This window comes from Protopterus annectens, chromosome 11.part0 (assembly GCF_019279795.1).
Source record: "Protopterus annectens isolate FY-2018-M chromosome 11.part0, PAN1.0, whole genome shotgun sequence".
NCBI classification, from domain to species: domain Eukaryota; kingdom Metazoa; phylum Chordata; order Ceratodontiformes; family Protopteridae; genus Protopterus; species Protopterus annectens.
In genome coordinates, this window is record NC_056745.1 from 1,492,480,098 (window position 1) to 1,492,505,055 (window position 24,958).

The 24,958-nt window shown below is 40.2% G+C and overlaps 1 protein-coding gene and 1 long non-coding RNA gene across 2 annotated transcripts in view; both read left to right on the plus strand.

Moving 5' to 3' along the window:
• The window catches only part of LOC122815933, an 820,199-nt gene extending 810,355 nt beyond the window's left edge, over positions 1-9,844 (plus strand). Inside the window, exon 3 of the long non-coding RNA XR_006367016.1 lies at positions 9,716-9,844. This is a non-coding gene — a long non-coding RNA (uncharacterized LOC122815933). The remainder of the gene's footprint in view (positions 1-9,715) is intronic.
• A 6,193-nt stretch (positions 9,845-16,037) lies between these two features.
• LOC122815095 (plexin-B2-like) overlaps positions 16,038-24,958 on the plus strand; it is a 368,973-nt gene continuing 360,052 nt past the window's right edge. Inside the window, exon 1 of the mRNA XM_044087337.1 lies at positions 16,038-16,142. The gene's annotated coding sequence lies outside the window, so the exon portion shown is untranslated. The remainder of the gene's footprint in view (positions 16,143-24,958) is intronic.

Sequence of the window (24,958 nt, forward strand, 5' to 3'; positions counted from 1 at the left end):
AATGTTAATACTTTATGTATTTATTTATTTGGCAGAGCAAAGAAACATTGTTGTTTGTCTTTCGGCTTTTTCCCGGTAAGGGGTCGCCAGAGCGGAACTCCGGTCCGCTAATGATTGGCAGTAGATTTTTTACAAAACGCCGAGGTGCCAGCTCGACGCCTATCCTTCAATGGAGGCACGCCCATTTACGCACGCATGTCTTTTGAACACTACCCAACTGGGGAGGACACTCCAAAAAATACATAAATAAATAAAGCACCCCTACAAGCATGGCACCCTAGCCGATTGATTGCCTGGATCGCATGTGCATAAGGTCGGCCCTGAGTAGAAGAATAGCATAGAGAGTTTGTGCTGAGTGATGGTTTGCTCAGTGACTTATGGAATGAAAGTTGTAAAGCACCGCCTGTGCATCTTGGAGGGTGTAGAGTTGAAAAATGAAGCCTGCTGGATACAGGGAAATATTCGAAATGACAGCCGTTGGGTGTTGGGATAGTCTGGTAGGTGAGCATGGCCACAATGTGTAGTCATTCCATGTGTGTTTGTGCACATGTGACAGCCAGCCTTAGGCATAGGCCAACTAGATGGCCACCTAGGGCACCTCTGTAGCAGGGGCACTTTTTCAGTATTTATTTTGTGTAGGACGAACAGGATGGGGGGCACCTGGGTGGTGTGGGGGGGCACCGTGGAGCCCTTTTGCCTAGGGCACCAGCTGACCTAAGGCCGCTGCTGGCACATGTACTTGAGAAACACTTTGAAAGTGCTGAAAGTCAGCAAAAACTATGAAGCAGAGAAAAGGAAATATTTGTTTTCTTTCGGGGAGGATACTTGAGTGCTTATGTAACCTTGCAAGACTGACTATTGGGTTTTGTATTCAATATAAACTAGCGACTAGATGGAAAAAAGCAAATGAATTGTATAATATTTTGTCTTTCTTTGTCAGCACTACTGAAAATCACACAGCCATGCAGTGTAACACTGTTGGATTAACTCTTCATTACCATGCAGTGTAACACTGTTGGATTAACTCTTCATTGCCATGCAGTGTAACACTGTTGGATTAACTCTTCATTACCATGCAGTGTAACACTGTTGGATTAACTCTTCATTACCATGCAGTGTAACACTGTTGGATTAACTCTTCATTATTCATTACCATGCAGTGTAACACTGTTGGATTAACTCTTCATTACCATGCAGTGTAACACTGTTGGATTAACTCTTCATTACCATGCAGTGTAACACTGTTGGATTAACTCTTCATTACCATGCAGTGTAACACTGTTGGATTAACTCTTCATTATACTTGTAAAATAAAAGCAAAGGCCACGGTAATGTGGTGAGCATTTCCAAAGGGACGGAGGCAGAGGAAAAAACACTTGCCATTAAGGGAAGAAAATGACATTTAGGAAGAAGTATGTAAAAGTCAAGCCAAAGAAATTGAAACAGATCATGACTTTCTTTTCTGAATAAAAGACAAACATGCAACAGTTTAAACTGTAACTAGAATGTCTCTACCAGAGTTGTAAAAACATACTCTGTAGCCCGTGTATTTTTAAAGACATCTAATCATTTCGGGAAGGTCATTGTTATTGGCTAAATTCTGAGTGTCCATTGTTGAATATGGTACTTTGGTTTGACGCCTTGAAGGAATGTACCTAAACAACTTGATAAGGTGATGCACAAGACCCCCCCTTACTAGAAAAGTCAATGGGTTAAAAAAGTAGACCAGTTTAGAAAGGCTTCAGAAATTGTTCTGTTTCTTTTAAGTTTCTTAGGGGTGACCTTTGCCTGGTCTATGTCAATGTTGGATTTTTTTTTTGATTTTCTGCCTGGAATGGGCCACTGAGGAAAGCTAACACCAAACTAAGGTGACCCGATCCTACTTGTAAATATCAGTAGTTAGAACTAACCCATAACCGCTAAAAATGCACAGTACTTTGTAAGGTAATGTATTACATTAAGATCATTAGCGTTCTTCGGCATAATCTAAATACCCAACCAAAGTAAAAAATATCGGAGTAAGGTTATGACCTCAAGTTTCTTAAAGACTATTAGGTGTTAAACTTGACAGTAAAACCTTGTAAACCAGATGCAGTACTTTGAGGTGGGGGTGGGGGGAAGTATACCTCTTATCTGTCAAGATTTTCAGAGAATGTCCACATTTTTGCCTCATTTTTGCACAAAAAATCAAAAAAATTTTGATTTTCTGGCAAATCAAGAATTGAAGTCACTAAATAATGACAGATTCGAGTTTCAGACTTCATATCCTTCAGAAAATGTATATTACTTCTAAATCTATTACTCTAGGAACTTTCTAAGTTTATAGGCGGGATATTTAAAATTTCTCCCTATTTTGGGGTCTTTTCTCCCCCATCCCATTGTTTTTGGCTTTCTTCAAATTTCTTCCATTAAGAGACTGAGTAACGTCTGCACACCTGTTAGTTTAACTTAACGAGTAAATTATAACTTAAGAGTTAGATTGTTTAGTAGCAGAAGGGGAACTCATTAGGACTGCAAAACCAACAATGTTCCACACCATTTGCTGACAGCCTGATAAATATCCTGTTTTGTCAGCTTGCAAGTGTCTATGATTGCTGAAAACTGCACTTTTTTGCACAAAGTAAACTGCTGCCTAGTTTGTAGTTCATAGTTCCGTAAATAAGTACTAGGCAGGATGCCTTTGTGGAACTTTTTAAGCCGAACAATTTCCCTTTCAAAAGTAAGAATTAAACCTTGTACCTTGTGTCTATGAGGTAAACACTTTAACCTATATGCCAACCCTCACACCCTGTGTAGTGCATCTGCAAGGTAAATACCTTAACCATTATGCCAAACTCCTTTTTGTCCCATCCTTTATTGATGGCTAAGCCCACAAGTGCACTGACCATGACAGGTTACCAGCCAAATCCTTGCCCCATGTCCCTGACTTACTCCAGTGTTGCTGGGGGTATTTGTGGATCCTTAGCCATCCTGGTGGTTTGGCACATCTTTGCATCCATCCAGTGGGGAATTTCTTGTGTATGACCTATCCATAGCCCCCCTCCCATAGCAGTATAGCTCCATCTCGGGTTATGATGGGTTGTAATGTGAACTAGTGAATTATTGCCCCACTTGCACACCAGCTCAGCCAGGCCCACTACCACTTTGTGAACAACATCTCCTCTAGAGATGTCCACTGTCTCCACCAAGGATACTTGCAAAGAGATGTTCATGCCCCCCCCCCCCAGGATAACAAATCTCATTCCTCCCTGCCTGTTTATCAGTCCCCTAACCTGTTAATTGAACTATGGTCACAGTCAAGGCTTTATTCTTGTATACCACCAGAGCTGCCCAACCCCTAATCAAGTTGTTGAGAATAGGGGTTGCATAATATGAATATTAAAACTGATGATTTTTATGAATTAGGGTTTTATTTCAGTGTCAGGAAGTATGAAGGCTTCACCTTGTTGCTTCATGTCAGGAGAAATGGAGGATTTGACCATCCAAAGTCATGCTGATGCAGCTGCTGTGCATTCAGAGCACAGGTCATCATCTTGTTTACGTTTGTCCTTGGTACTCACCAGCACTATTATTTCCCAAAGGTCAGGTAGCATCTTCGCTTGGGCAGCACTTGCCAGCCGTGCATTATGTAGCCATCAGGTAGATTCATTTTTAAAGAGGCAGCATTTTGTCCAGTTAAAGTGTGCAAAGTCTTCAAACTTATAAATGAAATAAAAATCATAGGTGCAACAACAAAGCAGGTAACTTTTTCCAAAATGATAGGTTTGTGCTACAGTTCATCTTATTTCGTTTAACAGAGTTAGACCCTGTAGACACAAGACCCTCCTCAGCTGCTGTCTGTCGCACTAGATGCAGATGGAGCCTGAATGAACCCTGGGACTACAGGATGAAGGTTAGGATCAGGAGGGAAGTCCAGGTGGGTTACTTTTCTGTCACTGTTGGGTTACCTAGTTGACCCATGGATGTCTGTCATGGGGCTACTTCTTTTCGAACGTCCCCTCTTATGTAAATATGGTAATAAGCTTACTGTAACCAAATAGTATGATATTTGCCTGGCCGTGTTTCACAGAGGGCTAAAGCTCTGACTGTGACCTAGGTGAGTGTAGAGTTCAGTAAGTGATTCAGGCACTTGACATTTCTGGCGCGGGTGGAAGTTGAACATCCTGGAAAGGAGGGATTTTTTGGTCCCAGCTGGCTGATTTGCTGCCATACAGCTGGAGATCTGCATGACACAAGTGACAGGGGCATAAGCTTGGCAATTTAAAGCTGGTGATGGTAGCCTGTGTGTGTGTGGGAGTGTGCTCACACCCCAATGGGAGAGCATAGGATGCTCCCACAATAATGCAGGTGCCCATAGCTATCATCAAAGGTGCATTATGGCCATAACAGAAATACTGTTCATGGCTGCTTGTGTGACAGCCATGCCACAGAAAGTTCTCACACAGGGGACAGCTTAATAGACTGGCAGCAGTTGTGGCAGCTCAATGGTCAGCAAGCACAGGGCTCAGAAAAACAACTTAGAAAAAATACTGTCAGTCGCACACTGGATAATGTAGGTGTAAATATTAGAGCAAAAGATGCCAAAGTTTTCCAGAATTTAGCTCATTTAGCTGCATTCTTGTTTGTATTGGCTGTGTATCAAACCCACTTTCTTTTCAACAGAATAGGCATGACAGCTTTTTGCATTTTATAGAATTTTAAAAATAACTTTGCAGTAAGACATTGTCATTGCTTTGATATGCAGAGCAAGCTTGTTGGAAGCTGAGGCAGGCACTTGGTCTTCTCCGTTGCCAGCTGTATTACTTCATGGCTACAGTCTCTGCTTCTAACATCAGTACAAGTAATGGATTTACCACTTTGCCCCTTCTTCATGGGTGTCATTCCATAGGGCGGACCTTGTCCTTTTTTTATGCGTACTTGCTTGGCTGGGATATTATGGATGTGAGTGTGGGGTTTCTAATATTCTGTACTCTACCCTGTGGTGAGCTTCTCTTTGGGGGTGGGGGACTAAATAAACCAAGATTCACCAATTCATCTCAGCAAGTTTTGAAGAGTGGATCATGTACCTGTTTGCACAATCCAGCTTATTTTGTGTGTGCGCGCACACGCTTGTTTATTATGTTGGTCATTTATGGTGTGTATTAACTGGAAATATTCAAGCTATGAAGGACTATTTTCAATGGAATCCTGAGTGGAAAAGCTTCAATGTAGTGCAAGACAGTATAACTTTTTTATAAACTGTTAAAATTATAGTATGCTGTGGACAAGTTGGAAAAATACAGTACCATCGTACAAATATGATATCTTTTACAGGTATGACAAAAACAAACTACTTATGTTGTTGTGTCTTTCGGCTTATCCCGGTTAAGGGTCGCCACAGTGGAACTCCAGTCCGCTAATGTTTGGTAGTGGATTTTTATGTGCCGAGTTACCAGCCCTGATGCACAACCTTCAATGAAGGCATGCCCATTCATGCATGCCTCCACACAGAAGATGCTCTAGCTGAGAATCAAACGGGACAACGTCTTGCTGTGAGGCGACAACGCTACCGCAGCACCACTACCGCGGGTACAAGCAAACTACTTATGTAATAAAATAAAAAAAACTTTAATCACCATAATACATGTTAAATGTTTTGGGCTCAGTTGTATCTAGTTAAGGGCAGTCAGTTAGTGCTGAAGTCATTCATTACACCTAGCGCATAGACAGACTAGTTATATAACTAAATAATGGCACACCTAGCGCATAGACGGACTAGTTATATAACTAAATAATGGCATGAGCAGAGGTAGAACAGTTGTTTGGTATGGTAGTATAAAAGGCTCACTGTTAAGATGGTCAGTTTGAATTAGGATGTACCAGAGGATGCTCGTTAGCACGCACTGTACCTAGTGTGATGTGCGCTAACATTAGAATGTTATACATCTTTTTTTAAGAAATAAATCTTTGTGTGAATCAAGTTGTTCTTAAGAAGATAAGATTAAAAAAAAATGGCAGGGTAACATCCATCAAGGGGCTTCTGCCCAATGCAACCCCCAAAGGACTGTAAGACATTTAAAATTGTGTATAATGGGGGGGGGGCAGCTCTTTCTTTGCTGGATGTGGCTTGCTGGCTTTCAATAACATTAAGCCAGTAATGCCCAACATTAGTTTTTCAATTTTTTTTTTAATATACTTAACATTCTGAAACTTTTTAATATTCAGAAAGTATAGAATTAGAATAACGTTTAAACAAATGTGCCAAACACTTAACTGACAGCCCAGTCAGGGAGTCGGGTAAGTCTGCACTGCCCTCACCTGTACAAAATGCAGTGATGTGTCCTAAAGAAAACAATCACTGAAAGGTGAACTAGGGGAAAATGAATGAAGGCAACTTGACCAACCTAAGTAGGGCAACCGTTAGGTTACCTTTCTTACCTAGTCCTGTACTTTGGTAAATATAGTGCTTTATTATCAGCTTGTTGGGGGGTAATGAATAAATGTACAGCTCGCAACGTTCATTACCTTTAAGTCGTATGTACGGGTGCATTTGTATTTAGTTGCATTGACCTTTTATTTCTTTTTGTAAAAAGTATTTCTACTAGGTAATGCTGCTTTTCTGCCTAAACAAACACATTTTGATCTTTTTATATCTTGCTTTTGTTTTGGTAAGCAAGGATCCTGTCAGACTGGTTCATTCTGGCTCTTAAGGGAATAAGTTTGAGTCCGGCTGGAACTGTGGTTACATACTTTTAGTAGGTTTGATGTAGTTTTTAGAGTATGACAAACACATTACCACTGGAAAACATCCTGTTTGTGCCTTTTCTTTGCATACTAAAGTCTGAGTAGGGTAACTTGTATTAAAATTTTTGACTAAGTAAGCAGTCTGAATTGTCTTCTTTTTAATTGCAGTAATGTTATCAATGTACTGTCTCTAGTTAAATGTTTGTCATCAGAAAGGGGTGAATGTTACACACCCTGCTTAATAATGCAAAGCCATACACAATTCATTTTTATTTTTCATTCATTTAAAAAAAAAACTGCCATCCAACTGAAGTGATTCCTAGAACCTTGTATTCAGAATGAACCCAACTGTACAGGAGCAAGTCCTATGTAATGTTTGTATGCAATGCGACACTTGAAAACTTTTCAAAGCCTTGCATTTTTCAGTGTTTTGGCAGGCATGTTTAGCATGTTATCCTGCAGTTCTCTACTGTCTGCTTCTTTAGCTCACATTTGTATTGTTTTTAAAGCGTCTGTAAATTGCTGGAAGAACCAGGAAGGCCATAAAGACAACTAAACCTTTCATGAAGAGTTTTGAAACTGGTATTGTACGTCTCACAATATGTACATGTTCAAGCTTGCTTGTGGCTGAAACTAGGTATATATTTTTGTTAGATATGGAAAATGTAAGTTAATTGAGGGAGGAAATGAGAAATAAATCCCCACTTTGTTAACATGAGAAACAGACATGAAAACTCATGCAGTCAGTGAAACTGAAAGGATTACAGTGGAGCTCGAGTGGGAGGATGTCAGCCAGTAGGTGTTGGACATTCACTTGAAAGGGAAACATCTAAGGCAAAGTTATAAAAGGTTTCGATGAGCGATTTAACTTGCTGCGTGCTTATGAATTTAGAGTAACTGAGAAGCAAGTGTAAATGTTAATGTTTCTCTGTACCTTCTTTGAATGTGGCATCCCAATCCTAATTTTTTCATTATAAGACCATCTGAAAGTAAGTAATCCATTAGTGCACTGACTTTTCAAGGTGTGGAATGTGAGAAATTAAAAGAAAAGTACTATTTTATATTTTATGAAATTATAAAACCCTGATAAAATATTTTTTCTAATGCTTACTGCTTCTTTACTGTGCAAGAATAGAGATATAGAAAGGACATATTTTATTTATTTATTTAGGACCTATTGCTTCCAAAGCAGTGTAGCAAGCCTCTCTGCGTCACCTTTCAAGCCTGATTTACCTGTGGGTTTACAGTTTTCTGCTTTTTCAGTTTCATTATATCACAATAAACTGAACATGCACAGTGGTGTCTGACACTGAAAAGAATGTAGGCCTTTCACAGTGGTCCCTGCTGTGGCAAAGTTATGATGAGATAGACCATCATCTCAACAATGCTGGCCGCAACTGCAATTGTCAGTTTCCTGACACTCTTGTATATGGGAGTGGAGGGAGGAACCTGTAATCTCTGACAGTTGGTGCAGAGGATTAATGAACTGTTAATGAGCTGTTTATTGTGCTCTACTAGCCCAGGGTTCGATTCCTTCAGCTTACATTGCCTGTGTGAACAAGTCACTTAATTGGACGGAGCACGTGGGATGAGTGATGAGTCTGAAAATGACCAATGGTCTACCCCACTAAACAAATACAAGTAAAATAACACTTTTTCAGTTATGAGGGTTATCTTGGTCTCGTTCAAATTGTGAATACATTGGTAGGGAAACAAGGGCTGTGGCATTTAGCCTTGACCCAGAATCTTGTCCCGCAGTCTTCTGCTCCTTATAAGTTCATAGGTAGTTATTAGGCTTACAGTCCAGGAGAACATTGAAGGTGCCTAGCCCATATTCTCCGCTGCCCTCAAGCACTGTCTGGTTAAGTGACTTGTTCAGAGTCGCACAGCAGGCAAATGAGGACTGAACAAATCAAACCCTGTACCCCAAGAACAATGCTCAGCCTTTAGCCTCTGAGCCAAGTGCCAGGCAGATTCTTGGTCTATACCGGTCACCTGCTTTGCTTAATTCAACAACAACAGAAAGACCCAGACAAATCAGAGTCTTCACTGTGTAATATCTTAAACCTCTAAGAATGGAGGCCTGTGGGATGCATGCAAAGTTTGCCTCTCTTCATTCTTTACCAAGGCAAAAAAATTATGGGCCTTGAACATATTAAGGTAATGGCCTTACACGTTTGCCTGTTTGACTTGTTGATCTCTGAATTGTCAGGTACCTAGGGCTGCATTTGCCTGAATTTTTGAAATGGGCCCTTACAGGTTGCAACTGATCTACTAAATTTAAAAGTCTGAGCTAAAGCAGTGCTTCAATCTCAAACCCACCAAAAATCAGTGTAGTGTTGATGTGCAGTGAACACTAACAGCCCGGGTACATGAGAGATTTACTTCCATTTCTAACCTCCATCTACAGCTCTCAAGTGGATTCTCTGATAACAACAAGGGGAATCCCATGGTTAGAGACAAATTCTTCTCTGTCTTAAAGTGCCTAATGCAAGCTGGCAGAAGGAAGCAGAGACTTGTTCCATGGTAGCTGGATATCGCATGAGGTTACAAGTACATTAAGTTTTTGATAATATGCTACCAATGAAGCAGCAATTGGAGCTTAGTTGTTTAGCTGGCAGTTGCAAAATGTGAAATGGTAGATTGGTATATTGCAGAAAAGTAGCACATCCAAAATGAAAACATAAAAACAGTAGTAGTATTTTCTGTAATATATGGCAAGAAATGACATACATTTTTTTTTTTTTTTTTAATAATAACGTGTGCCAAAAAAATTAGCAAGTATGTGGAAGTCACAACCCTGGTTACAGGCTCAGGTGCCACAAAACTAGCAGCTTTGTGACAAGGGTGCCTTCTGAGGCAGCTGGTAATTAGTGATGCTCTCCTGAGTTTTTAGTTACTTTTGGAATTGTGCATAATATTTGTTAAATGTGTACCACTTCTGTGGCTTTATTCTATGAGCATGTACTAATTTAGTTCCTTTTTTCAACAGTAAACAAAACTTAAACTGAGATACGGGATTTTAAGTATATCGTAGCTGGAAGTCGCATCTTGGAAGGAACAGTTAAGCATGAATGCATATCTGAACACAGTAAGTCTCTCTCATCACTTCAGTATTGACATGTTAACCAATATTCCACATCTACCGTGGATTAGAGACTCTCCAGTTTGTTTATACTTAAAAATTTGTATTGCAACTTATTCTAACAAGATGCAATAAACAAAAGCTGTGCAAATAACTAAGAGAACACTTATCTTTTGTGTGAATTGGTATTGTATATTTCTTTGTTCTAACAAGATATGATAAACCAAATCTGTGAAAATGCCCAAGAGAAAAACTGTTGTGAATTGGTATTCTGTGATCTTCCTTTGGGAAGTATCTATTTTCTGTTGGCAGTTTCCCATAGCTGTGTTAGATGTACTGTAGTGAGCTTGTTAAAGTAGAAAACCCGTCATTATAAATATTCATGAGGCGATTTTGAAATGAAAGCCCATGACATTTATTGGTCTGTTAAGGAAATTACTTTTGACTTTATTATTATTAGTTATCTGTATAGTCATTTTTTCCACTGCATGTTTTAGGTGGGCTACAAGTATTGCAGGCTCATTTGCCATTCTCCACATAATTGTCTTTTGTCTGCACCAGATATTCTTTTATCAGTTTTTTTTTACTCTTATTACCCCCTTCTGAAGACTTTGTCATCCATTGTTAACTTTCCTGAATGGAAAAAAAAATTCCCATATTTCCCTGACCTGTACATCGTGTAATGTCAAGCTGCCCACCTGTTTTTGACACATACTTTGTTTTCCTAGACAGCTATTTATCTGCCACAACTTTGTTAGGGTAGCAAAGGAAGAATTTTAAGAATAGGCACTTTTGAACAAAACGTAAAGCTTTCTTTGTATAACCCTGCAGATTCTGTGAGGTACCTGTTGAAACATTGTAGAAGTTGCAGTTTGCTACTAATTTTTTTAGTTTCATTGTATAGTTAACCTGATATCACAAGTTATGTACCCCTATAAAGGTCCTACACCCATCCCACTCACCTGGTTAACACATGTAGAAATAAACCAGTTGCATTATCTCAAGACATAAGAGGCATTGTAACAAATTAAACTTTATCGACTTGAATTTAAATTTCTGTTATTGAAGCAAACAGTGTCTGTGGTGTCCCTCATAATCTCAGAAACCCAGTATGTCAATATACTGGGTCGAAAACAAATAATGAGGAAACTAAGGGTAATGCTGCTAAGCATGAAGTCTTAACCTCAAGATGCACGCACTCAAAGCGCTCCTCAGTATGGAGAACAGTGCTTTCTGGGTGTGAGACTGAATACAGCAGCCCAGATGGCCTTTTTAACCCCGGAAAACAAGTATATCTAACTACATAGTCGTCTACTCAAGACATCTTAACATAGGTCATCACTGATTGGCTTCCAATGCAAACTAATGAATGCAATTATCTAAAATGATAACAACTGCCAAATACACTGATAAATAATCTTGTTAAAGGAATTTTTGTGGGCTCAGGATTATAAACAAATCTTGGACCCGCAACGGTGATTTGGATCTGGACTGCTTGGGAGTATCTAATGAAAGTGATACAGAAGTGCTGCAGTAGCTTAATAAAACCCGATAAATTTCATCAGTTTTTGAGTAAAGCTACTTTTGCGTAGGATTATTTTACTATATATGTTATGTGTAATCATTTCAACCATTTTTTAGGGCACAAGTTTTGGAGACTGCGTTAAGCCTGCAACTGACTCTTCAGGCAAGGTTTCTGCCAGGAGCACAGAACTCCCTAGCAGATGTATTAAGCAGACAAATCATGGATCCTCACGAGTGGAAACTGGATCTTCATGTATTTCAGAAATTGACAGTGTCATGGGGAACTCCAGACATAGATCTGTTCGCTTCTCCACTAAACCACCAGCTGCCAAAGTATTGCACAAAGGGGTTTCATCACACAGCTTGGAAAGTGGATGCTCTGTCTTTCAGTTGGAAAACCTTCATGTCTATGCCTTTCCACCTCTGCCTCTTCTTCCAAAGGTATTATTAAAGGTCAGACAAGACAGGCCAAGGATGATTTTGATAGCTCCAGATTGGCCTCGGCAACACTGGTACCCACTTCTAAGGAGTCTTGTACAGAAGCCTCCATGGCCTTTTACCTCTGATTCCTCATCTGTTATCTCAGAAGGACGGTCATCTGCTCAATGTCAAGCTTCAATCTCTTCATCTCACAGCTTGGCATATTCTGTGTTGAAGCACAGCAGGTCTCAGCTTCCTCAACAAGTTTTAAATGTGATTATGGAAGCTAGAAGGCCTAGTACTAGGAGAGTGTACGCAGAAAAATGGAAGAGATTTTTATTTTGGAGTACAGCAAAGAATTTGGAGATTTCAGAGCCTAATTTGAGTGTGGCTCTTCAATATCTTACTGAATTATTGGACAAAGGTTTGTCCTTCTCTTCCATAAAGATTCATGCTGCAGCAATTTCAGCTCACTATGATTGTGACCCACCTTTGTTTTCGCATCCTTTGTTCAAGCAGTTTCTTAGAGGGGCAAAGAATATAAGACCCCCACGAGCTCCTACTCCTGCTTGGGATCTCAATTTTGTGTTGGAAAACTTACTCTACAACCTTTTGAGCCTGCAGCTACTGCTGAATTGAAATATTTGTCATGGAAGACTGCTTTTCTGTTGGCTATTACTTCTGCAAGAAGGGTGTCTGAGTTGCAGGCCCTTATGGCAGTAGAGCCCTTTTGGTTTTCCATCAGGACAGGCTTTCATTCCGCACTAATCCTTCCTTTATGCCTAAGGTGGTTTCTAGTGTGCCTCTACACCACACTATGCATTTGCCTACGTTTTTGCAGATCCTCAAAATAAAGGGGAAAAGATTTTGCACACTTTAGATGTACACAGGCAATTGCGTTATTATTTGAGCAGGACTAAGAATTTTAGGCAGTCTCAGCAGTTACTTGTTTCTTTTGCTTTGAGTTCACAGGGCAAGCCTGTGTCAAAACAAACTATTTCTAGGTGGATTGGCTTTTGCATTGCATTTTGTTATTCCCATCATGGCAAAGAGGTTCCAGCTGGGATTAGGCCTCATTCCACTAGGGCTACTGCCACTTCAACAGCATTTCTAAGGGGTGGCAACTAAGGATATTCTGGAAGCAGCTACTTGGAGTTCAGTGCATACTTTCTCTAGGCATTATCACCTGCCTATATACTCTAAGACTAGGGCTGGTTTTGCCACAGCTGTTTTACAAGGCATGTTGTCAGCTCCTGCTACTTTATAATTTGCCAGCCTCCCTTACCTCTGCTTTGGGATTCTACCCAATAGTCAGGACTGCAGCAAGGGAAGACGAAGAACATAGTACAGTTTTGTACCTACCATAAATGTAGATGTTCGAGGATTCCCTTGCTGCAGTCCAATTTACCCTCCCTCCTTCCCTCTGTGTTTCGGGGTGGTTGTGTAGGTGAGTTTACATGCTTATATTTTTTGTATATATTGTTGTATATATTGTACATGTTTTTTGGTGCAGGTTGTTTTTGGGACTTGTCTTTTTGGGTCTTCTGACATCTGGGGCAAGAAAAGACTGAGGAAATGACGTCGGTCATGCGCATTAGTACCCTGACGTACTGACGCCAGTCTAAGGCGCCATGACCAACGTCAGCCTTATACTCTGGTATTCGGGCCGACTGGGACGCGGACTATACCCAATAGTCAGGACTGCAGCAAGGGAATCCTCGAACATCTACATTTATGGTAGGTACAAAACTGTACTTTCTCTACTGTCTGCTTCTTTAGCTCACATTTGTATTGTTTTTAAAGCGTCTGTAAATTGCTGGAAGAACCAGGAAGGCCATAAAGACAACTAAACCTTTCTTGAAGAGTTTTGAAACTGGTATTGTACGTCTCACAATATGTACATGTTCAAGCTTGCTTGTGGCTGAAACTAGGTATATATTTTTGTTAGATATGGAAAACGTAAGTTAATTGAGGGAGGAAATGAGAAATAAATCCCCACTTTGTTAACATGAGAAACAGACATGAAAACTCATGCAGTCAGTGAAACTGAAAGGATTACAGTGGAGCTCGAGTGGGAGGATGTCAGCCAGTAGGTGTTGGACATTCACTTGAAAGGGAAACATCTAAGGCAAAGTTATCAAAGGTTTCGATGAGCGATTTAACTTGCTGCGTGCTTATGAATTTAGAGTAACTGAGAAGCAAGTGTAAATGTTAATGTTTCTCTGTACCTTCTTTGAATGTGGCATCCCAATCCTAATTTTTCATTATAAGACCATCTGAAAGTAAGTAATCCATTAGTGCACTGACTTTTCAAGGTGTGGAATGTGAGAAATTAAAAGAAAAGTACTATTTTATATTTTATGAAAGTATAAAACCCTGATAAAATATTTTTTCTAATGCTTACTGCTTCTTTACTGTGCAAGAATAGAGATATAGAAAGGACATATTTTTATTTATTTATTTAGGACCTATTGCTTCCAAAGCAGTGTAGCAAGCCTCTCTAATACGTCACCTTTCAAGCCTGATTTACCTGTGGGTTTACAGTTTTCTGCTTTTTCAGTTTCATTATATCACAATAAACTGAACATGCACAGTGGTGTCTGACACTGAAAAGAATGTAGGCCTTTCACAGTGGTCCCTGCTGTGGCAAAGTTATGATGAGATAGACCATCATCTCAACAATGCTGGCCGCAACTGCAATTGTCAGTTTTCTGACACTCTTGTATATGGGAGTGGAGGGAGGAACCTGTAATCTCTGACAATTGGTGCAGAGGATTAATGAACTGTTAACGAGCTGTTTATTGTGCTGTACTAGTCCAGGGTTCGATTCCTTCAGCTTACATTGCCTGTGTGAACAAGTCACTTAATTGGACAGAGCACGTGGGATGAGTGATGAGTCTGAAAATGACCAATGGTCTACCCCACTAAACAAATACAAGTAAAATAACACTTTTTCAGTTATGAGGGTTATCTTGGTCTCGTTCAAATTGTGAATACATTGGTAGGGAAACAAGGGCTGTGGCATTTAGCCTTGACCCAGAATCTTGTCCCGCAGTCTTCTGCTCCTTATAAGTTCATAGGTAGTTATTAGGCTTACAGTCCAGGAGAACATTGAAGGCGCCTAGCCCATATTCTCCGCTGCCCTCAAGCACTGTCTGGTTAAGTGACTTGTTCAGAGTCGCACAGCAGGCAAATGAGGACTGAACAAATCAAACCCTGTACCCCAAGAACAATGCTCAGCCTTTAGCCTCTGAGCCAAGTGCCAGGCAGATTCTTGGTCTATACCGGTCACCTGCTTTGCTTAATTCAACAACAACAGAAAGACCCAGACAAATCAGAGTCTTCACTGTGTAATATCTTAAACCTCTAAGAATGGAGGCCTGTGGGATGCATGCAAAGTTTGCCTCTCTTCATTCTTTTACCAAGGCAAAGAATTATGGGCCTTGAACATATTAAGGTAATGGCCTTACACGTTTGCCTGTTTGACTTGTTGATCTCTGAATTGTCAGGTACCTAGGGCTTTGCATTTGCCTGAATTTTTGAAATGGGCCCTTACAGGTTGCAACTGATCTACTAAATTTAAAAGTCTGAGCTAAAGCAGTGCTTCAATCTCAAACCCACCAAAAATCAGTGTAGTGTTGATGTGCAGTGAACACTAACAGCCCGGGTACATGAGAGATTTACTTCCATTTCTAACCTCCATCTACAGCTCTCAAGTGGATTCTCTGATAACAACAAGGGGAATCCCATGGTTAGAGACAAATTCTTCTCTGTCTTAAAGTGCCTAATGCAAGCTGGCAGAAGGAAGCAGAGACTTGTTCCATGGTAGCTGGATATCGCATGAGGTTACAAGTACATTAAGTTTTTGATAATATGCTACCAATGAAGCAGCAATTGGAGCTTAGTTGTTTAGCTGGCAGTTGCAAAATGTGAAATGGTAGATTGGTATATTGCAGAAAAGTAGCACATCCAAAATGAAAACATAAAAACAGTAGTAGTATTTTCTGTAATATATGGCAAGAAATGACATACATTTTTTTTTTTTTTTTTAATAATAACGTGTGCCAAAAAAATTAGCAAGTATGTGGAAGTCACAACCCTGGTTACAGGCTCAGGTGCCACAAAACTAGCAGCTTTGTGACAAGGGTGCCTTCTGAGGCAGCTGGTAATTAGTGATGCTCTCCTGAGTTTTTAGTTACTTTTGGAATTGTGCATAATATTTGTTAAATGTGTACCACTTCTGTGGCTTTATTCTATGAGCATGTACTAATTTAGTTCCTTTTTTCAACAGTAAACAAAACTTAAACTGAGATACGGGATTTTAAGTATATCGTAGCTGGAAGTCGCATCTTGGAAGGAACAGTTAAGCATGAATGCATATCTGAACACAGTAAGTCTCTCTCATCACTTCAGTATTGACATGTTAACCAATATTCCACATCTACCGTGGATTAGAGACTCTCCAGTTTGTTTATACTTAAAAATTTGTATTGCAACTTATTCTAACAAGATGCAATAAACAAAAGCTGTGCAAATAACTAAGAGAACACTTATCTTTTGTGTGAATTGGTATTGTATATTTCTTTGTTCTAACAAGATATGATAAACCAAATCTGTGAAAATGCCCAAGAGAAAAACTGTTGTGTGAATTGGTATTCTGTGATCTTCCTTTGGGAAGTATCTATTTTACGGTGGCAGTTTCCCATAGCTGTGTTAGATGTACTGTAGTGAGCTTGTTAAAGTAGAAAACCCGTCATTATAAATATTCATGAGACGATTTTTGAAATGAAAGCCCATGACATTTACTGGTCTGTTAAGGAAATTACTTTTGACTTTATTATTATTAGTTATCTGTATAGTCATTTTTTCCACTGCATGTTTTAGGTGGGCTACAAGTATTGCAGGCTCATTTGCCATTCTCCACATAATTGTCTTTTGTCTGCACCAGATATTCTTTTATCAGTTTTTTTTTACTCTTATTACCCCCTTCTGAAGACTTTGTCATCCATTGTTAACTTTCCTGAATGGAAAAAAAAATTCCCATATTTCCCTGACCTGTACATCGTGTAATGTCAAGCTGCCCACCTGTTTTTGACACATACTTTGTTTTCCTAGACAGCTATTTATCTGCCACAACTTTGTTAGGGTAGCAAAGGAAGAATTTTAAGAATAGGCACTTTTGAACAAAAACGTAAAGCTTTCTTTGTATAACCCTGCAGATTCTGTGAGGTACCTGTTGAAACATTGTAGAAGTTGCAGTTTGCTACTAATTTTTTTAGTTTCATTGTATAGTTAACCTGATATCACAAGTTATGTACCCCTATAAAGGTCCTACACCCATCCCACTCACCTGGTTAACACATGTAGAAATAAACCAGTTGCATTATCTCAAGACATAAGAGGCATTGTAACAAATTAAACTTTATCGACTTGAATTTAAATTTCTGTTATTGAAGCAAACAGTGTCTGTGGTGTCCCTCATAATCTCAGAAACCCAGTATGTCAATATACTGGGTCCGAAAACAAATAATGAGGAAACTAAGGGTAATGCTGCTAAATGCCAGAAGTCTTAACCTCAAGATGCACGCACTCAAAGCGCTCCTCAGTATGGAGAACATCGATATCTGTGCAGTGACAGAAACCTGGTTCAAGGCTCCAGAGAGCACCCCAGCACTACCAGGTTATACCTTATATTTTCGGCCCCAAAACCCGGACCGAACCACAAAAGGAGGGGGAGTTTCCATATTTATCAAGGATATCCACACCTCCAGGTTAGTGGCATTGCACGAAGTATCGGAGACCATCCATGTGCAACTGACAGTGGGCAAGGCTGCTTTTCAGTTTATAGCATCCTACAGACCACCCTCTCAAAGTCAGGAATCCCACTCGGTTTTCCTGAAAACATTGGAGAACATGAAGATCTCTCCGAACACCATTATATTGGGTGACTTCAACTACCCAAACATAGACTGGGGAGCATTACTCAAGCCCCAGCACCTTAGCCCAAAGGTTCCTGGAATTTATAAACTCAAATGCTATGGAACAACTAGTCACCACTCCCACAAGAGGGGAAAACATACTAGACCTGATCATTACCAACATGGGGACTCTATGCTCCATACCAGAAGTATATCCCTCATTGGTAAGATCAGACCATAAATTAATTTAACTGGATATCCACATCCCGACCCCACCCCCAGCCCAGAAAAACCACAGTGAAAAACTTCTCAAAAGCGAACTTCACACTTCTCAAACCTGAAGTGGAATCCTTCAAGGCCCCATGGCCAGTGGAAACTACGGCCCAAACTGCAGAATCCTATATAAACGCATTCTACGGACATCTCCAGGAATGCATGGATCATGCTATCCCAAACAAAATCAAGACCCAATCATCCAAAGGAAGGCATCCAGTCTGGTGGACCCCAGCCATAAATAAACTGTACAACAGAAGGAGGAAGCTACTACATGATAGAGCAAAATCCCTAAAAGGGAAGGTATCTCTGATCAGCACTAGCAAAAAATTACGATCCCTCAAAAAATCCTCCAAGGCCAGCTTTGAGAGAAAAATTGCACAGGACACTAAAGACAATCATAAGGCTTTTTTCAGTTATGTTAGGAACCTGGGATGCAACTCCCAGACTTGTTCTGAGTTGATTCTAAGCAACAAAAAATACACTGAACCCACAGACATCGCCAATATCCTGGCAGACAGGTTCAGTGCAAACTTCTCCACCCCCTCCCCCCCAAAAGAGCAAGTATCTATCCCGGCAGTGCAGCCTCCCAAACATCTCTGATGCTCAGGTGAAGGCCGCCTTCTCCAAAGCAAAAAACACTGCTTCCATGGGACCAGATGGCGTCCCGGGTTGCGTCCTACATGAACTCCAAGAAGAACTAATCCCTCAAATAAAATTGCTGTACAATCTCAGCCTCACTACAGGATATGTGCCCAAAGAATGGAGTACAGCAACAGTGGTCCCACTCCACAAAGGTGGCGCCTCTGCGGACCCTGGAAACTATCGGCCCATAAGCCTGACTAGCCTAGTCTACAAGGCTATGGAGAGGATCATCATGGAACTCATAAACAAAGACATTGGGGACCTACAGACACTAGATCCTACCCAATTTGGCTTCATCAAGGGCAGATCCTGCCTTTTGAACCTGGTCGACTTCTTCAAAACAGTCACCAAGGCCATAGATGAAGGGAAGGTAGTCCACACAGCCTATCTGGACCTCGCAAAGGCATTTGACACAATACCCCACTCGGGCATCATAGATAAGCTATCCAGCCTAAATATAAACCCCTATGTCACAAAATGGGTTGCAAACTGGCTCAGACAGAACCCACAGAGTCAGAGTTGCTGGAGCCATGTCAGACTCGAAACCGGTCACAAGTGGCATCCCACAAGGTTCTGTCCTGGGACCTCTCTTGTTCGGTATTTACTTTTCTGAGGTACAGGCCAACGTGGGAGGACTGTGGCTCACCAAGTTCGCAGATGACTGCAAACTGGGCGCCATAATCGACTCTCCAGCTGAGACAAACATCATTCAAAAAGGTCTTGCAGAGACTGATAACTGGTGCCAGAGCCATGGTCTAAACCTAAATGCCAAAAAGTGTATAGTCATACCCTTTGGCAAAAACAATGTGCCCACAAATTACCACATAGGTGGTAACCCATTAAGTACAGAGAAAGTAATTGGGGATCTGGGGACCCAAGTTGATAGCAATCTCTCCTTTGACAACCACATTGCCAAAATGGTTAGAAAGACCTTCTACATAGCCCACCTCATCATGAAAGGATTCACATCTAGATCAAGAGAGGTAATCGTGCCCCTTTATTCATCCCTCATCAGGCCCATCATAAAATGCAATGCCCCCTTTGGGATGTACCTTACCCGACACCTGCAGCAATTAGAAAGACCCCAAAAGTACCTCACCAGGAGGATCAAGGGACTCAAACAGATGCCATATGCTGATCGGTTAAAAAAACTCCAGCTCTACTCAGTTGCATACCGCCTACTTCGAGGCGATCTGTGCCTGGCATATAAATCTATGTCCAACCCAGAATTAATGGACATGCTCCACCTCAGTAAATCTAAATCCCTTAGAGCCACGCGCTCGAGGGACTTGAACCTCAGCACAGAAACAAATAGAACATGCTGGAGGGACAGATTCATAACCCAGAGGCTCCCTTCGCTCTGGAATAGAATTCCAATTCATGTTAGGCAGAGCACCTCACTGACTCTCTTCAAGAAGAATCTTGATGAGTGGATGGGGGATTGTAGGTTTGTCCCGGGGATTACTTCCGTGTCACTGTTAGACAGAGGCACAGTAAACTAAACTTTAAAAAGGGCACAGTATACTCAAATCAAGGGGTGGCGTAAGCCAAACACAATCGGGCTAGGCATATAAATGCCCCAGGGCAGATAGCCTAGTATGAACCTATGAACCTTCTCTTTGTGGAAGATCTGAGATTCCCTAGAGTTGAGGCACCTAATAAAAACCATGTTGTAAATATCCCACCTATTAACAGGTAGTAGAAATACTTTCTTTAAAAACTTTCTAATGTATAAATCCAGTAGTGAAAGTAGGGAAGTCGAATATTTATTAAGAACATACAAATAAGCGATCCGAGTAGTAGCTGAAAAAAACGAACGATTCTAATTGTTTCTCCAACTATTTGGATTGCTTGTTTCTGTTTGTAATAAAGGAGATTCGGCTTGAAGCAGGTTGTGCTTCTCTGCTTTCTTTAGTGTTTTTTATACTTTTAGAAAGTTTTTAAAGAAAGTGTTTTTATGACTTATTAGGTGGGATATTCACAGTATGGTTTTCATTAAGTGCCTGAAGTCGAGGGAATCTTAGATCGTCCACACAGACATGTTTCCTCATTGTTTGTTAAAATTTCCATTGTTGCATCTTATCCCCTGACCTTGTTCTCACACCAGCCTCTAGTATTACTAGTCTTTCTTGGTTTCTTCTCTTCCGCTGCTCTTATTTCAAAGCTTTATCTACTCTTTTTTTTCTCTTATGTATCATACATGTGTTACAGGAACTCCAAAGCTTCAACTGCAGATTGTACTTCAAGAAAAATATAGTCTGTTAGCAGGTGCATAAACTTTTTTCTTTTCTTTTTATGATCTCTGTGAATGTTGGATGTGCATGTATTCTTGTGTCAACTGAAGATTTTACACATTCAGACTTTGTTCTGTAGCTAGAAGGCCTGGAACTCTTCATTACATTTCTGTAACGTCTACGTTAACTTGGATGAAGGCTTGTCTTGTAGTTGTCTGTCATTTGTTCATGTGTAATATCAGTGTCTCACCTTTAACGTGCCTGACATAGTCCAGGTTATAACTGAAAAGGGTTTTCAGAACAATTAAATGTAATAATAAAAACATAAATAAAACAAGGTACATTGAAAGCGGTTTAGATTACGCAGTGTGCTATATTGTGTAATGTAGTTGTACTTTTTTTTTACCTGCTCTTTATTTACTGGTCACTTTAATACTTTTTATTGCATGTATTGATTTGTCTAAAGAGATACTTTTTTGCTGTTTAGCACAAGTGTTTATTCTATTTTGGGTATTAATGCACATTCCGTGATAGATTATTATTAACAAGTGACTGTCTAAAGTGATGGCTAGCAGAAAATAAGTCATATGTTTGTTACTTGAGACATTTATTCCCTTTGAATTATTTCTTTTGATTCGTTTTCAGAAAAGAAATAGATGGCAGTGACTATGGCTCATTTTATTTGTTTTTATTTTTCTTGCATAACCTGGAAGAAGGTTTCAGGAATGCCTTTTGCTTGACCCATTTAAGTATGTGTTTATTTGTTTGGACAGATTACATTGGTGATATTTAGTATATGTATTGCAACATTTTGACATATGATTTGTTTTTATTGAATGTGGTTTAGCCAAGATGTCACAGACAAGGCATTACACCTTAAATTTTTCTAATGCATGTATGTTTAATTTGACATTGCTGTTTTGTACAGTAAATTAATTGTTTGGGATCATTTCACAGAGATGTGGCATCGTTTACTTGAAGTAAAGGTGATGGCATGAGAGCTTTATAAAGTCCGAGTCAATTGTTTCCAAAACAGTCAACCACTGTTATCTTGCAGATAATTTGTTCACATATTATGGCCCTATATTAGGTCCCCTACTTTTTTCAGTTTTTATTAATGACAACACTGTCATCACAGATGCAACCTGCATCCAATACTTTGATTCAACTTTGATCTGCTCTGCCTCCTCCTTGACACACTTCCAGACCTTATTTCAGTTAACCTTCAACACAGTCGAAAATTGGCTCTCCGATCGTTGTCTGCTCTTGAACCCTAACAAAACTAAGCTACTATTTTTCTCCCCCACTTGTAAGTCCACTCCACTTTCCTTTGCTATAAAAATCAAACAATGGTACCTTTATTTTCCCAGATGCCCATACTGAACTCTTAGGAGTAATAATAGACAACAACCTCAAATTTGATAAGCATGTCAATCAAACCATCAAAACCATTAATAAGAAACTCTGATCACTATATAAAGATAAACTGTTTCTAACCCCATCAGCCAGGACAGCCATCGACAGCAGTCATCTACTCTCTACCCTTCTATACGCCTCCCCTGTACTCACTGGCTTGAACAAATCTGATCTTAGCAAACTCTCAAGCGGCTATAACCACATTGCCAGTTACCCAGCCTACTTCAATTCAGTCAACCCATAGTAGCACACAAGGTTCTCAACCAACCTAAAAATATACCTGCCCTTAAAAACATTATCAGTACCAATAGTAACTCTAGGCCACTTTGCTCTTCTAACAAACTGCTGGTTCAAACACTCAAAACTAACAACTCAGAGGGTGACTCCCTGTTTGCCAATTTTGTTGGCAAAATCTGGAATTCACTTCCAGCTGACCTTACTCTTAAACCCTCGTTAACTCGATTCAAAAAAAGTCTCAAACAGTATTTTACTACACACTGGCTATGTCCCTGTTCCAGTCCTGACTAACTCCTTTTTTCTAACATCTTCTAAATTACACTGTAAGCAGTACCTAATTTCCCTCATAATGAATAGTGTGTAACTTTACTTGTTTTTAATTATGATAGACTGTAAATTTTTCTAATCTTCTATGAGGGCAATACTGATGCACCTTGCAAATCGTGTCTTCTTTCTTGTATTGTGTAAAGGTTTATCTTGCATGGTGTAAAGCTTTATCTGTAGTATTGGAGCTTTTCTCCCAGGGCCTCCACTGAAAATGGACATGTATCCAGTCAGGCTATCCCGGTCAACAAATGTAAAATAAAGTAAATAAATAAATAACTATTATAACTGAGGGATGGTTTGAGCATAACGATCACTGCTGAACTTTCATCATGAAAATCACGTCACCTTGACTTTTCCCATTGTTAGGATAGCAGCTTTGCTGAGTCGTTTAAAGGTGGAAGGGAGCCATAATGAACAAATACACAAACATCGACCTTCTTCATGCACTACTAATAATCACACAGTGTGACTGCAGATGCTTGGCATCCTATTTGTTTAATCCCCCTGGCCCTTTAAATACTGCATCTCTAACAAGCAACTGTGCCCAGTGTATACCCTTAGCAGCGCATCGTAATATTTTTAACTACATACATGTCGTACCAGCATCATTTGTAGGAGTTTCATGGCAGTTTCATCTTGCGACCATTAATTTCATGCTAATACCTACCTTCAAGATGAACCCCACTCTGAAGAAGGGCTAGGTCATTTAGTCGTGGGATAAACATCAGGGTACCCATCGGGTCATCCTTCTGTTTGAAGGATGCTAATGTATTACACTGTTAAACCTGCTGGGCCATCTTTTTCCGGAGATGGGATAGGTGCTTCACAATGGGTTTACCTGTCCATTGTGTTTTAGTTGTCAGCTGGTGAAGGTTTAGGCTCCTGTTTATAGTGTTTGCTTAGCTACTAGACTTGCAGAGGTATAGGAGGCCAGGGACAGCAGGGTCTCTAATGGCATAGAGGGCAAGGCACACATTCCCCTCAAGACTCTCTAAGGTGATGAGATAATGCTCCTGGATTCTCCTGGTAGCTAGGTAAGTATTAAGGAGAAAGCACTCCTAGCTTTTCCTGGTACCTCAGGGTCTTTATGCGTGACATTTTAGCCTGGTACCTCAGGGTCTTTAAGCGTGACATTTTAGCCTGGAACCTCTGGGCATTCTGTAGTATGACATGTCCAGTGAGGTACATCCAGGAGACAATATCATGTTCTATAATTTGTTTAATCATTGCTTGAAAATAAGGGGGTGGTGTGTTTAGATCTGGATGACATACCCTTGGTTGGTTGTTGTGCTAAGCAAAAGGATTGTCTGACACCATTTGGCACACAAAGATTAAATGAGAGGGAACTGCCAAACCAGAAACCAAAAGTCCCTGGTGAACTTTTCATTTACTAGTGAAATGTTGTGGTGCAGCGGTAGCATTGTTGCCTCACAGCAAGAGATTCTCCTGTTCCATTCACAGCTGGAGTGCCTTCTGTGTGGAGTCTGCATGTCCTCCCTGCGGTCGAGTGGTGTTTGAAAGACATGCATGAATGTGCGTGCCTTCGTTGAAGGTTGGGCATCGGGCTGGCAACTCGGCACCATAAAAATTCTACTGCCAATCATTAGCTGACCGGAGATCCGCTGTGGCGACCCCAAACCGGGAAAAAGCAGAAAAGACAAACAAGTGGAATGTTGTCTGGACTATGTTGAGATTAGGGGTTGTCTGACGAAACAAATGATGATACATTTTTTTTTTTTCAATTTGATTTGAGCCCATTTTCAGTATATTAGGTATCAACTAGAGTAAGGATGCAGGTGTTAGACGGAGTATTGACAGTAATACTCAGTTTGCAGACTTAGTCTGTTTCTCAGTTTGGGGATCAGAGTAGTTCATGCCTAAAAGAAAGGAGTCCCAGTACAGAGCCCTCGAGGGACTCCACTAGGTACTTTCCTAGATCCAGGTGAGATTGCTGCACAAAATATGTGGCTTCTGTCTTTCAGCCAGTGTACTATCCATCTTACTGCATACAGTTCTACATTTTAAGCATTTAGCTTACTTATGAATGACTGCAGGAGGTTTAGGGTTGAATCCTTTTATCAAGTCAAGATAAGCTGTGTGATCACCTTCCTCTGCTAAAACGTTAAATGTAATTCCCATGTAAAGCTGACTGTTTA